Source organism: Labeo rohita, chromosome 12 (assembly GCF_022985175.1).
Source record: "Labeo rohita strain BAU-BD-2019 chromosome 12, IGBB_LRoh.1.0, whole genome shotgun sequence".
Taxonomy (NCBI): Eukaryota; Metazoa; Chordata; class Actinopteri; order Cypriniformes; family Cyprinidae; genus Labeo; species Labeo rohita.
Genome location: NC_066880.1, coordinates 23,067,510 through 23,073,820, shown reverse-complemented (window position 1 = coordinate 23,073,820; position 6,311 = coordinate 23,067,510). Strand labels below are relative to the sequence as shown.

General features: G+C 37.1%; 1 protein-coding gene across 2 annotated transcripts in view; it reads left to right on the top strand.

Annotated features, from left to right (window-relative positions):
- The first annotated feature begins 3,629 nt into the window (after nucleotides 1–3,629).
- raraa (retinoic acid receptor, alpha a) overlaps nucleotides 3,630–6,311 on the top strand; it is a 166,033-nt gene continuing 163,351 nt past the window's right edge. For both annotated transcript variants that reach the window (XM_051124968.1, XM_051124969.1), the window contains exon 1: nucleotides 3,630–3,854. The gene's annotated coding sequence lies outside the window, so the exon portion shown is untranslated. The remainder of the gene's footprint in view (nucleotides 3,855–6,311) is intronic.

Sequence of the window (6,311 nt, the reverse complement as noted above, 5' to 3'; positions counted from 1 at the left end):
TTTACTCATGTCCATGGACAGATGGAATCTGCAGATTGTTTTCATCCTGATTTCTGTGTGGGCCTTACTGTATCCTTTGCAGCAACAACATTTAAGGTTGTCTTATTTCCACTGTTTAAATTCCAGGAGTATGAATGTCTCTAAAGGCAGGCATGGGGCTCTTTAAGAGCTTATTTTGACCATTGTGCGGAAGACACTTTACAGTGTGTGAAAAGGGGCTCATTTACAATGTGTTAAATCTGGAACATAACATCCCAGACTTCCTTTACATCTGTGGTTTCCATTACAGTCAGTGCACAAGTCAAAGTGATCAGACTAAACTACACATTAAAGCCAAATATGCAGCAGAACAATTAGTCCATGTAAGGTGACAGTAACTTCAAGGGAATGATAGCTTTGGTTTCTTTGCAAGCACATTTGCAACAGAATTTTCACCACAAAAGCCTGTTCAGTGAATTACTGTAGATGTTTCTTTGAAGTAATTTTATGTTTTAAGCCCAAAACATTGCCAAGACAACCCTGGTATTCTTGTTTTTAGAAATTTTATTTAGGCTGCTCCATACCTCTGATAGTCTTTCACATGGAAAAATATGGCAGCAAGGAACACTGTTCAAAACCCATTTTTCCCAGTTAAATGTATTTTCAAGTAAAACAAAATACAGGATGAGTCATGATTTTATCCATTAGAAAATTATTGAATTATCAAATGTGTGTCATACAAAAATAGAAGCTGGTGGTTGGTGGGGAAGGGTTGAAAAATTTTGACATCAGCTGAAAAAGCAAGTCATTTAAGAGGCACAGGACGATAACATTTTATGTCTGGCAGACAGTTTATCTAAAGTGACTTATATTGCATTCAAAGTATACATTTTTATCAGTTCATGCATTCACTGTGAATCATACTTATGACCTTGACATTGCTAGAGCAAAGCTCTGCTCTGTGAGCTGCAGACAGCTTTTTATAAAATATGCATAATGTGTACAGATAAGTCAGTAATTTACAGCACTAAACAATTTAATGCAACTGAAAAGAAAGAAAAAAAGAAAGAAAGAAAGAAAAGACTGCTCTCAAACAAGTTTTCTGAACACTGTCTCTGTCTGCTATTGGTCGGCCAAACAGACAGATGCCAGCTCATACCATTAGCTGAGCCAATGTTTATGGCTTGTCAAGATGCTTATAAATTGTATTTTCCATAATACCATCTGAAATTATATTGCTTACAGCAAGAAGAACAAATATTCATCAGTGTCAATCAGCATCAGTGTCAATACATACTTTCCTCAGATTTACATGATGCAATATGAAAATCAGTCAGATGTAATTCAGTTGTGAAATAATGTATTTACTGTTCAGGGCAAGAGCTTGCTTTTGTGGTTTGTTTGTGTGAAAGAAAGAAAACTTGGGTTCCAAATGAGTGTAAAATTGCCTGAAAGTGTTCAAAAATAGTTTTCCAAAAAATTACACTGAACATTATCAATACTGAAGTTCTGTCTACATGCAGCACCCACAACATCACAACATGAAGCTCTTTCTGCACTTTTTTTATTGCAATGCAAGTTTTTTTTAGGGTTTTTTTTGTTTTTTTTAAATGAAAAATCTACAATAGGAAACTGACCTAACATGACCAAACCCCCAAACATCTCTGAAAAGTGTGGCATGTCCTCTTTAAGGGTGTGTTCACACTTGTAGGTCGGTTTGTTTGATTCATTTGGTCTGGACCAAAACGGAATATGATACATTTGGTCCTGGTCCACTTAGCGTTCACACTGGCATTTTTGACTGCAAACCTAACCACACCGAACAGTAAAAGCAAAGTGATACATTCACAACCTGATTGGTTGGGCTGAATGATGTATATTTCATGACAGAACCCACCAAACACTCCAAACAAACGGAAAAGGTGTTTTCGACTTAAAGCGGCGCTGCTTGTGTATTACATCAAAGTACCCGTTCACTGTCTGCTCAGTGCCGCTTTAAGCCTTATACACCTAATGCCATCTGCTGGACTAAGCATGTTCATTGTTGCGTCTATATAATTTTATTTTCACTACCTGCGAACTGACAAAGAGCTCTTAAAAGGCACCTTAGCTCCTCGTTGTACTATGTTTGCCCTCTGCTCATATTGTTTTGGATACACCGCTTGTTTCCTGTATTAAATCATGCGCATCTCATCGCATCGCATCGCATCTTGTCATTACTTCCTGTTTTTGGTTCGTTTAGATGTCTTTGGTCTGTGTTGCGCTTATATTTTATTCGCAAAACAGGGTTTGTTTGGAAGCGGACCAAGACCCATCTTTTTTAGTGGTCTCGGTTCGCTTGTTTGGTGTGCACCAGGGTTCGGATGGCAGCGTTCACACTTACTCAAATGATCCGCACTAACAGAGTAATCGCACAAGAGTTCATTTTAATCGAACCAAACATGACTAAGGGTGCTTTCACACCTGCCACTTTGTTTTGGAACCTGACGCGTTTCCCCCCTTAGCTCGGTTTGTTTGGGCATGTGAACAAGGCAATCATGCTCTGATCCGCGCCAAAACATTTGGTCCGAGATTGCCTCAATGAGGTGTTCTTGGCATGATTGAAAATGAGCTCTGGAGTGCCCACTAAACATTGGATGTCAGATAGACGTGCAGATCATGTCTATATTGGGTCCGTCGGTCAGGGTCACGTCACTACGACGTCACATTGCGCAGTGGGTGGTTCGGTTGTAGTGAGAAAGCAATCCGATCCAACAAACCAACAAACCAGGCTATATCACAATGTATAATGGGTAATTACACTTCCGTGAAAAGCAATAGCTTTGTTGTTTTGCTAATACCTCTGACAAATTATATTGCGAATGTGTGTGTTTTCACACGTCTTCGCTTATTGCTCTCTTTTAGGTGCATATTAAAAAATGTTTTCTCAACAAATCCTGGACTCCTGCTCAAAATGATAAAACTAATATAATGGCAGCTACAAAAATGCAACAATAAGCCCGCAAAGTTGTTGTTGTTCCATCTTGATGGATGACAGCTGAGCGGAATCCTGGGAAATAAGTGGTGGAACTTGACCAATGAGAGGACAGTTTACTCGCGCATGACTTGTATTAACACTATTTGGTTAATAAAAAGAATAAGAAAGCAACATTTTAATAACTTTAATCCCTGTTTCGGAAATAAGCAATCAATCTACAGGTGTGAAAGCACCCTAAGATACACCAAGCCTTAAAAACTAATATGTAAAACGTTATTAGTAAATGTAAAAAATTATTTAGTTACATAATTTGCAATAATGCACATATATGTGACTCTGGATCACAAAACCAGCCATAAGGGTCATTTTTTTTTTTTATTAATATTTATCTGATAAGCTTTCATTTATGTATGGTTTGTTATGATAGGACAGTATTTGCAGATGTCACATATAAGCTAATCCACAATACAATATAAATAGGCTATTCATGAAGAAACATTAACCAACATTTAATGTGCATTAATTAATATAATAATTGAAAGTTATGCTATGTTGCTATATCAAAAGTACATGCAGTGATAGGCTAGAGATTGTCAAAGATGGAGATGAGAGAGTTAACGGGACTTTGAGGAAACGGGGCGGGTTCATTTACTCGTGTTCGGTTTCACACACACACACACACATACACACACACAGCACACATGACTCTCCAATGGCCGCTGCCTCATACGGGGTTCTTTCTCAACTTTTGCTAAAACACATCTGAATGCTCTTAATGACGCGCTTATTGCTCTTTTCTTGAGCGGACGGGGAACTTAACTGCAGCATCGGGCTGACCAAACTGCGCTGCAGGAGTTGAGGCGGTGAGCGGCAGCGGGGGCGGAGTCAACAGGTTCAGGTATTTATTTAAGATCTTCATTTACTCTCTCACCTTCACTAAACAACTGCTGAAGATGACACATGCTAGAGATGTTTTATTTAGGAATTAAATATGCAGCATTGTACTGCGAGATTAACTTTCTAAGTTGTTTTGCACGACTCGATTTTGCTGAATAATATGCGCAGCGTCTCAAAGCCTATTGAACTACACTGTACCTAGACAGCATTTCAAAATGCTGTCTAGGTAGGCAGATCTGTAGGTTTTGACAGTCATTGCTTATCATAACTTTGAGATTTCATTAGCTTACTTTAATATGCTGATAGTCTAGCTGTTGTTCCCACCGTCTTAGTTTTGAATTGGACAGTCGCTCTTCATTTCACTGCACGCTGAGTCCCTAAATACGATAATGATAATTCTGGCAAAAATATGCTCATCAAAATGTATATTTTGCTATTGCGTTTACCATTCAAATTCATTTTATTCCTTTGATTATTAATTTCTACTTTGATAAACTACATACCCTACCACAAAAGTAAAATGAATGAATAACAATCTGATTTTACATATAGTATGCACCTTACTTTAAAAATGCATTGCCACTAAGTACAAAATAGTGTAATAGGCTACTATGTTTTTAAGGAAAATTAAGTAATTACAGGATCTTTTTGTCATTTACTTTTTTTTAAATAGTTTTATTGATTGACTGATTGATTGATTGCTGACAGTGACTTGGCACATTCCCTTTAATATTAATATTAGTGGTTGATCCGTTTACTGTAGGTTTTTACTGTAGGTTTTTCCAATCCAGTCTCATGAGAAAATACATATGCGTTTTGCGAGGTGGTGATTTAATATAAATTTGAACAATGTGATTTGTATGGCAATGTGGAATTTTTAGGGGAAAAAAAAGTGAGCATGAAGGTCCACGCCTAACCACACCCCTAAACTTAACTGTCAGTGTAAGCAGATCATATGAAAACATGAATGAGAAATTCATAGAAATTAGCCATCATTTCACATTACAAATTATTGATTGATTGACTGATATTGATTCTTAAACATTTACATCTGGCCCTCCTAAACATTTGGTTACATCTTTAACAATGATGTAATTGGTGAATTCTCGGTGAAGAACTGTAATGCCATAATTCAGAAGATCTGCCAATCAGAGTAGTTGCTGTTACTATGGAAGCTGGAATCGTGGCAAAATTTGAAGAAAAAAAAAAAATCATCTGATTCATCTTTAGGCTGAATTTGCTTTGTCACTGAGAATTTATTACCAAAATATATCCTGAGCCAAGGCTACTGAGAAAGTAACAGCTTAGATGTCTTATAACACCGTAATTTTAAAGAACGATAACACAAACTCAGCAGGACTGACAAGATAAAGGTAAGACACTGTCTTCTTATGAATAAAGATGGATGCAGTATACCGAAAATTAATTATTGTTGCAAAGGGTCTGCATATAAGTCTATAGACAAATCCAATTTTGCACTGTCAGGGTTTTATTTATTATATTTATCCAATTAAGTCTAAATGTTTTTCTGTAGAATTAACTAATAAGAGGGAAGATAACTAATGCAAACTCTGTTAGCTCGCAGGTAATTAAATCAAGGTCATAGTACAATACACTCTTCTCACACGCAGTGCGCTGTTCACTGCTGTCAAGTGCGTGTGTGAGTTCAGACCTATCGTATTTGCCCGCTAAACTTGGCCTCGTTTCAAATAACTCTTGTATGTCCTGGTTGTTTTGGCCATGATTTCAATCTTAAACAGCTGTTATGTATTGTGTGTGTTGATACACAACACCAATGCAAACAATGTCCAATACAGCACACAGGTAACGGGAAACACGCCCCTGCGTTGTAATAATGGCTATAAAATTTCACTGTTTGTGTTTTGTTGTTTGACGTTCCAAAATGACGCACAATCAGCTCTTTCTTCATCTCCTGATGAGCAGAGACCACTTGTTCTTAGTCCACCTCTCTAACCGATGAGTAAGGCCAGTGTCAGCATGGGAAGGAAAAAGCATTCTGGCATTAAGTACATGATAGTGACTCAAGATCTCCTGGCAAATGGTATTTAATTATTTCAATTGCTCTGTTTTCGAAATTTTGTTTCAGTTGGTTTTGCGTGGTGTATGGACCAGATTGTTTTGCAAATTAAATCAGACGTGTATCCGGTATGGTTGACTGTGATATGATAGAGCTTCTTTTATTGTAGAGTAAAACTGCTTCAGTTTAGGCCTGATTAACCTCATTATAGCTCTTAAAATTGAGTTATTATATCACATAGCCATATTGTTCAACAGAGCTGTTCTTTTCTCTTTGACCTTGCATTATATTACATTATGTTAAGTGTTTATGGAAAGCTGTCTTTAACTGTAACAGAACTATCAACGTTTACAGCTACCTGAATAATAACACATCTGTTTTAATGACACTGATATTTGAACTGTACTGTATTAAAGTTTG